Source organism: Salmo trutta, chromosome 15, assembly GCF_901001165.1.
Source record: "Salmo trutta chromosome 15, fSalTru1.1, whole genome shotgun sequence".
NCBI lineage: Eukaryota > Metazoa > Chordata > Actinopteri > Salmoniformes > Salmonidae > Salmo > Salmo trutta.
The window spans coordinates 6,020,485-6,029,921 of NC_042971.1; the positions used below are offsets into that span (position 1 = coordinate 6,020,485).

The 9,437-nt window shown below is 42.0% G+C and overlaps 1 long non-coding RNA gene across 1 annotated transcript in view; it reads left to right on the forward strand.

Annotated features, from left to right (window-relative positions):
* The first annotated feature begins 3,691 nt into the window (after nucleotides 1-3,691).
* The window catches only part of LOC115148388 (uncharacterized), a 6,278-nt gene continuing 532 nt past the window's right edge, over nucleotides 3,692-9,437 (forward strand). The window contains exons 1-2 of the long non-coding RNA XR_003866649.1: nucleotides 3,692-3,732; nucleotides 4,103-4,454. This is a non-coding gene — a long non-coding RNA (uncharacterized LOC115148388). The remainder of the gene's footprint in view (nucleotides 3,733-4,102; nucleotides 4,455-9,437) is intronic.

Consider the following 9,437-nt stretch of genomic DNA (forward strand, 5'->3'; position numbering starts at 1 on the left):
AAACAGCCACCTGAACTACTGCCCTACAAAGACAAACAGCATCTACACAAACAGCCACCTGAACTACTGCCCTAGAAATACAAGGAGCAGTCTACACAAACAGCCACCTGAACTACTGTCCTACAAAGACAAGGAGCATCTACACAAACAGTCACCTGAACTACTGCCCTAGAAAGACAAGGAGCAGTCTACACAAACAGCCACCTGAACTACTGCCCTACAAAGACAAACAGCATCTACACAAACAGCCACCTGAACTACTGTCCTACAAAGACAAACAGCATCTACACAAACAGCCACCTGAACTACTGCCCTAGAAAAGACAAGGAGCAGTCTACACAAACAGCCACCTGAACTACTGCCCTACAAAGACAAGGAGCAGTCTACACAAACAGCCACCTGAACTACTGCCCTACAAAGACATGGAGCAGTCTACACAAACAGCCACCTGAACTACTGCCCTACAAAGACAAACAGCATCTACACAAACAGCCACCTGAACTACTGCCCTAGAAAAGACAAACAGCATCTACACAAACAGCCACCTGAACTACTGCCCTAGAAAAGACAAGGAGCAGTCTACACAAACAGCCACCTGAACTACTGCCCTACAAAGACAAGGAGCAGTCTACACAAACAGCGAATCTGAGAAAAATGGTTTCAAGTTTGTTTTTTAGTCCATGCATATCAACCATGACCACTGATCTGACCTATGACCCCTAAAACGCAAAAGAAAAGTGCAATATCTAGAAATCTGAATGTGTTTATTCAGCTTTCTTGTTGTTTTTCTGTTTGATGGAACTCGTTGAGAGTTCTGTGTTATTTCTTATTTTATGTACCATTATTTAACCAGGTGGCCAGCTGAGAACAAGTTCTCATTTACAACTGCGACCTGGCCAAGATAAAGCAAAGCAGTGTGACACAAACAACACAGAGTTACACATGGGATAAATGTCACGTCCTGACCAGTAAAAGGGGTTATTTGTTATTGTAGTTTGGTCAGGGCGTGGCAGGGGGGTGTTAGTTTTGTGTGTTTCGGGGTTTTGATGTATGTTCTATATTTTCTATTTCTATGTTTATTCTAGGTTTCTCTTTCTATGTTGTGTTTTTTTCAATGACCTCCAATTAGAGGCAGCTGGTGGTTGTTGTCTCTAATTGGAGGCCATATTTAGTGTGTTCGTTTTCACTTGTGTTTGTGGGTGGTTGTTTCCGGTTTAGTCTGTGCACCTTACTGGACTGTTATCGTCATTATTTTGTTTGAGTGTGTTTACCTTCAATAAATACGAAGATGAGCAATATACCCGCTGCATATTGGTCCGATGATTCTTCCTCTTCAGACGATGAAGATTATCACAATAAACAAACGTACAGTCAATAACACAATAGAAAAGTATATATACAGTGTGTGCAAATGTAGTAAGATTAGGGAGGTAAGGCAATAAATAGGCCAGAGTAGAGAACTAATTACAATTTAGCAATTAAACACTGGAGTGATAGATGTGCAGAAGATGAATGTGCAAGTAGAGATACTGGGGTGCAAAGGATAACAAAAATAACAAAATGGGGATGAGGCAGTTGGTTGGGCAATTTACAGATGGGCTATGGACAGGTGCAATGATCGGTAAGCTGCTCTGACAGCTGATGCTTAAAGTTAGTGAGGGAGATGTGAGTCTCCAGCTTCAGTGATTTTTGCAGTTCATTCCAGTCATTGGCAGCAGGGAACTGGAAGGAAAGGCGGCCAAAGGAGGAATTGGCTTTGGGGGTGACCAGTGAAATATACCTGCTGGAGCGCGTGCTACGGGTGGGTGCTGCTATTGTGACCAGTGAGCTGAGATAAGGCGTGGCTTTACCTAGCAAAGGCTTATAGATGACCTGGAGCCAGTGGGTTTGGCGACGAATATGAAGCGAGGGCCAGCCAACGAGAGCATACAGGTCGCAGTGATGGGTAGTATATCGGGCTTTGGTGACAAAACGGATGGCACTGTGATAGACTACATCCAATTTGCTGAGTAGAGTGTTGGAGGATATTTTGTAAATGACATCACCGAAGTCAAGGATCGGTAGTCAGTTTTACAAGGGTGTGTTTGGCAGCATGAGTGAAGGATGCTTTGTTGCAGAGTTGTATGGCATTGAAGGTCGTTTGGAGGTTTGTTAACACAGTGTCCAAAGAAGGGCCAGATGTATACAGAATGGTGTCGTCTGCGTAGAGGTGGATCAGAGACTCACCAGCAGCAAGAGCGACATCATTGATGTATATAGAGAAAAGAGTTGGCCCGAGAATTGAACCCTGTGGCACCCCCATAGAGACTGCCAGAGGTCCGGACAACAGGCCCTCCGATTTGACACACTGAACTCTATCTGAGAAGTAGTTGGTGAACCAGGCGAGGCAATCATTTGAGAAACCAAGGCTGTTGAGTCTGCTGATAAGAATGCGATGATTGACAGAGTCGAAAGCCTTGGCCAGGTCGATGAAGAGTGGCTGCACAGTATTGTCTTTTATCAATGGCGGTTATGATATCGTTAAGGACCTTGAGCGTGGCTGAGGTGCACCCATGATCAGCTCTGAAACCAGATTGCATAGCGGAGAAGGTACGGTGGGATTTGAGATGGTCGGTGATCTGTTCATTAACTTGGCTTTCGAAGACTTTAGAAAGGCAGGGTAGGATAGATATAGGTCTTTAACAGTTTGGGTCTAGAGTGTCACCCCCTTTGAAGAGGGGGATGACCGCGGCATCTTTCCAGTCTTTAGCGATCTCAGACGATACGAAAGAGAGGTTGAACAGGCTAGTTATGTAGTTGTGTTTTCATGTTTTGAATGTTGTATTGTAGTAGGCCTAACCTTCACGAATTATTCTGGTGATGGAGAGAGACACCAGACAAGACACAGAGACATCAACAGAAGAATAGGATATGATGGAGAGAGACACCAGACAAGACACAGAGACAGCAACAGAAGAATAGGATATGATGGAGAGAGACACCAGACAAGACACAGAGACAGCAACAGACGACACAGAGAAAGTGATGGAGAGAGGCAGAGGAGGGGAGTGTACAGTATAGGGGTTCTAATTACTGCACTGTTTGTGAGTCTGAGTGAGTGAGTGAGTGAGTGAGTGAGTGAGTGAGTGAGTGAGTGAGTGAGTGAGTGTGAGAGAGAGAGAGAGAGAGAGAGAGAGAGAGAGAGAGAGAGAGAGAGAGAGAGAGAGAGAGAGAGAGAGAGAGAGAGAGAGAGTGTGTTTAGGTACTGTGGGATTCTTTAATCAGTTTGGCTCATTAGACAGGTCAGAGTCTATGTTTGAAGTTCTTGAGTGATTTTTGGCAATACACTGGTGTTGAATTCATGGTTTTAGCTGTTGAAATTCCATCCCGGACCACCCTACTGGCTATGGGCTAAGCCACCAATGTCTTCACATCCTAGGGGAGAGAGGAGGTGCTACCCCTGGGGAGAGAGAGGAGCTGCTACCCCTGGGGAGAGAAGAGCTGCTACCCCTGGGGAGAGAGGAGCTGCTACCCCTGGGGAGAGAGGAGCTGCTACCCCTGGGGAGAGAGGAGCTGCTACCCCTGGGGAGAGAGGAGCTGCTACCCGCTGCTACCCCTGGGGAGAGAGGAGCTGCTACCCCTGGGGAGAGAGAAGCTGCTACCCCTGGGGAGAGAGGAGCTGCTACCCCTGGGGAGAGAGAAGCTGCTACTCCTGGGGAGAGAGAGGAGCTGCTACCCCTGGGGAGAGAGGAGGTGCTACCCCTGGGGAGAGAGGAGCTGCTACCCCTGGGGAGAGAGAGGAGCTGCTACCCCTGGGGAGAGAGAGGAGCTGCTATCCCTGGGGAGAGAGAGGAGCTGCAACCCCTGGGGAGAGAGGAGCTGCTACCCCTGGGGAGAGAGGAGCTGCTACCCCTGGGGAGAGAGAGGAACTGCTACCCCTGGGGAGAGAGGAGCTGCTACCCCTGGGGAGAGAGGAGCTGCTACCCCTGGGGTGAGAGGAGCTGCTACCCCTGGGGAGAGAGGAGCTGCTACCCCTGGGGAGAGAGGAGCTGCTACCCCTGGGGAGAGAGGAGCTGCTACCCCTGGGGCGAGAGGAGCTGCTACCCCTGGGGAGAGAGAAGAGCTGCAACCAGGAGAGACTGTGACCCTGCTCGGGAAGAGCTTAACGATTGGTGATTGTTGGGGCACGATTGGCAGGAGCTTCAGTGATGAAGACTGCTGCACTTGCTCATGTTTCACAATATGCCACGGCCGTCTCAGTCACCAGGTCTCAACACAATAGAACACCACCATCCCTCCAATAGACTTCCAGACAGGTGTAGAATGTTTGCCAAGGCACATTGTAAGAGCTGTAAAGAGAGAGGGACTCGGAGAGAGAACAGGTAGAACCTGATATGGAAATGAGCAGAGCAAACGAAAGTAACTTTCGACGACCGAATGATCATTCAGACTCTGTTTCTATTGAGAGATAAAAGGTAAGACGACGATTGTCGTGTGTATTAATATAGTTGATGATATTGTCGTGTGTATTCATATAGTTGATGATATTGTTGTGTGTATTAATATAGTTGATGATATTGTTGTGTGTATTCATATAGTTGATGATATTGTTATGTGTATTAATATAGTTGATGATATTGTTATGTGTATTCATATAGTTGATGATATTGTTATGTGTATTCATATAGTTGATGATATTGTTATGTGTATTCATATAGTTGATATTATTGTTATGTGTATTCATATAGTTGATGATATTGTTGTGTGTATTCATATAGTTGATGATATTGTTATGTGTATTCATATAGTTGATGATATTGTTGTGTGTATTCATATAGTTGATGATATTGTTATGTGTATTAATATAGTTGATGATATTGTTATGTGTATTCATATAGTTGATGATATTGTTATGTGTATTCATATAGTTGATGATATTGTTGTGTGTATTCATATAGTTGATGATATTGTTGTGTGTATTCATATAGTTGATGATATTGTTATGTGTATTCATATAGTTGATGATATTGTTGTGTGTATTCATATAGTTGATGATATTGTTATGTGTATTCATATAGTTGATGATATTGTCATGTGTTTTCATATAGTTGGTGATATTGTTATGTGTATTCATATAGTCGATGATATTGTTGTGTGTATTCATATAGTTGATGATATTGTTGTGTGTATTCATATAGTTGATGATATTGTTGTGTGTATTCATATAGTTGATGATATTGTTATGTGTACTAATATAGTTAATTATATTGTTATGTGTATTCATATAGTTGATGATATTGTTATGTGTATTCATATAGTTGGTGATATTGTTATGTGTATTAATATAGTTGATGATATTTTTGGTGGACAGTGTTATAATAGTCCTACTCTCCTTAAAATGTTTTTGATATAAATTAGATGCGTGGGGTGAATTCGTTCTGTGCCCATCTGTGTGCCCCAGGGTGATCGCTCCTACACTATCTAGAATCTAAAATGGTTCTTTGGCTGTCCCCATAGGAGAACCCTTTGTAGAACCCTTTTTTTGGTAGTAGGTAGAACACTTTTGGGTTCCGTGAAGAACCCTTTCCACCGAGGGTTCTACATGGAAGCCAGAAGGGTTCTACCTGGAACCCAAAAGCGTTCTCCTATGGGGACAGCCGGAGGACCCGTTTGGAACCCTTTATTCTAAGAGTGTACCCTATCATAGGTCTATAGACTTGTCTTCTGAAAACAGACTTAAAACACAACAAGCAACAAACAAACATGTTCTCTTTATAATCTACAGTTAACTCTTTTCACTCAGGAATGTATGTTGTGTGAAAGAGAGACAAATAAATATTGTTCGAGAGCCTAACAACAACTTACACTTCCTCAAAACAGTTTGTGTGTATTCATTAGTGCCCACCGTAGCAAAACGTTTGGCAACAGAAACCGTTTAGTCCACGTTGTACAGTGTTTGGAGTAAACTGTTTATGCAATGTTTCAAAACTGTTGGCTGTGGAGTAAACTAACGAATACAACCCAGGTTGTCGCCTACGACTCGGCATGTTGATACCTGCCTCTTGCTGAAACCTGAACGTAGCCTGAGGGGTAAACTATGATACAGGCTTGATATACTGGTTTTCTAAAGCTAGCCAGCTTCAGTTAGCTTCACATTCCAGCTCAGACCTCATCCATCAGAATATACACAACAGAACAGAAAAAAATCACAATGAAGTTTCAAGGTGAGAATCCTGCCAGGGATTATTGTAAAGTGTGTAGATAAATTAAATGTAATGTTAGTATAGTGAATGACAGTAAAACACTCCTAACAGTCTACTACTACTGAGACAGGTTGGTGTCATGTTAGTATAGTGAATGACAGTAAAACCCTCCTAACAGTCTACTACTACTGAGACAGGTTGGTGTAATGTTAGTATAGTGAATGACAGTAAAACACTCCTAACAGTCTACTACTACTGAGACAGGTTGGTGTAATGTTAGTATAGTGAATGACAGTAAAACCCTCCTAACAGTCTACTACTACTGAGACAGGTTGGTGTAATGTTAGTATAGTGAATGACAGTAAAACCCTCCTAACAGTCTACTACTACTGAGACAGGTTGGTGTAATGTTAGTATAGTGAATGACAGTAAAACACTCCTAACAGTCTACTACTACTGAGACAGGTTGGTGTAATGTTAGTATAGTGAATGACAGTAAAACCCTCATAACAGTCTACTACTACTGAGACAGGTTGGTGTAATGTTAGTATAGTGAATGACAGTAAAACCCTCCTAACAGTCTACTACTACTGAGACAGGTTGGTGTAATGTTAGTATAGTGAATGACAGTAAAACCCTCCTAACAGTCTACTACTACTGAGACAGGTTGGTGTAATGTTAGTATAGTGAATGACAGTAAAACACTCCTAACAGTCTACTACTACTGAGACAGGTTGGTGTAATGTTAGTATAGTGAATGACAGTAAAACCCTCCTAACAGTCTACTACTACTGAGACAGGTTGGTGTAATGTTAGTATAGTGAAGGACAGTAAAACCCTCCTAACAGTCTACTACTACTGAGACAGGTTGGTGTTATGTTAGTATAGTGACTGACAGTAAAACCCTCCTAACAGTCTACTACTACTGAGACAGGTTGGTGTAATGTTAGTATAGTGAATGACAGTAAAACCCTCCTAACAGTCTACTACTACTGAGACAGGTTGGTGTAATGTTAGTATAGTGAATGACAGTAAAACACTCCTAACAGTCTACTACTACTGAGACAGGTTGGTATAATGTTAGTATAGTGAATGACAGTAAAACCCTCCTAACAGTCTACTACTACTGAGACAGGTTGGTGTAATGTTAGTATAGTGAATGACAGTAAAACCCTCCTAACAGTCTACTACTACTGAGACAGGTTGGTGTAATGTTAGTATAGTGAAGGACAGTAAAACCCTCCTAACAGTCTACTACTACTGAGACAGGTTGGTGTAATGTTAGTATAGTGAAGGACAGTAAAACCCTCCTAGCAGTCTACTACTACTGAGACAGGTTGGTGTAATGTTAGTATAGTGAAGGACAGTAAAACCCTCCTAACAGTCTACTACTACTGAGACAGGTTGGTGTAATGTTAGTATAGTGAATGACAGTAAAACACTCCTAACAGTCTACTACTACTGAGACAGGTTGGTGTAATGTTAGTATAGTGAAGGACAGTAAAACCCTCCTAACAGTCTACTACTACTGAGACAGGTTGGTGTCATGTTAGTATAGTGAATGACAGTAAAACCCTCCTAACAGTCTACTACTACTTAGACAGGTTGGTGTAATGTTAGTATAGTGAAGGACAGTAAAACCCTCCTAACAGTCTACTACTACTGAGACAGGTTGGTGTCATGTTAGTATAGTGAATGACAGTAAAACCCTCCTAACAGTCTACTACTACTGAGACAGGTTGGTGTAATGTTAGTATAGTGAATGACAGTAAAACCCTCCTAACAGTCTACTACTACTGAGACAGGTTGGTGTAATGTTAGTATAGTGAAGGACAGTAAAACCCTCCTAACAGTCTACTACTACTGAGACAGGTTGGTGTAATGTTAGTATAGTGAATGACAGTAAAACACTCCTAACAGTCTACTACTACTGAGACAGGTTGGTGTAATGTTAGTATAGTGAATGACAGTAAAACCCTCCTAACAGTCTACTACTACTGAGACAGGTTGGTGTAATGTTAGTATAGTGAATGACAGTAAAACCCTCCTAACAGTCTACTACTACTGAGACAGGTTGGTGTAATGTTAGTATAGTGAAGGACAGTAAAACCCTCCTAACAGTCTACTACTACTGAGACAGGTTGGTGTAATGTTAGTATAGTGAAGGACAGTAAAACCCTCCTAACAGTCTACTACTACTGAGACAGGTTGGTGTAATGTTAGTATAGTGAATGACAGTAAAACCCTCCTAACAGTCTACTACTACTGAGACAGGTTGGTGTAATGTTAGTATAGTGAATGACAGTAAAACCCTCCTAACAGTCTACTACTACTGAGACAGGTTGGTGTAATGTTAGTATAGTGAAGGACAGTAAAACCCTCCTAACAGTCTACTACTACTGAGACAGGTTGGTGTAATGTTAGTATAGTGAATGACAGTAAAACACTCCTAACAGTCTACTACTACTGAGACAGGTTGGTGTAATGTTAGTATAGTGAAGGACAGTAAAACCCTCCTAACAGTCTACTACTACTGAGACAGGTTGGTGTAATGTTAGTATAGTGAATGACAGTAAAACACTCCTAACAGTCTACTACTACTGAGACAGGTTGGTGTAATGTTAGTATAGTGAATGACAGTAAAACCCTCCTAACAGTCTACTACTACTGAGACAGGTTGGTGTAATGTTAGTATAGTGAATGACAGTAAAACCCTCCTAACAGTCTACTACTACTGAGACAGGTTGGTGTAATGTTAGTATAGTGAAGGACAGTAAAACCCTCCTAACAGTCTACTACTACTAAGACAGGTTGGTGTAATGTTAGTATAGTGAAGGACAGTAAAACCCTCCTAACAGTCTACTACTACTGAGACAGGTTGGTGTTATGTTAGTATAGTGAATGACAGTAAAACCCTCCTAACAGTCTACTACTACTGAGACAGGTTGGTGTAATGTTAGTATAGTGAATGACAGTAAAACACTCCTAACAGTCTACTACTACTGAGACAGAGAACTCAAAGTGGAAAATTACAAACTTCAGAAGCTTTTTTAAACCTCAAATACACTACAAGTTTTACATTTCCTGCATTGCTGGAAAGTTTTTCTGCAGTGGGGGTGATCAAATTATTAAGATCCTACATCTGTACACATAATTGTACATGGGGATATGTATGGGGGTCTATAACATCCAATCACATAGGTTTACATCAGCTGACAGTTGCAATGTTATTGCTAATAATTCAAACTGCCCTTT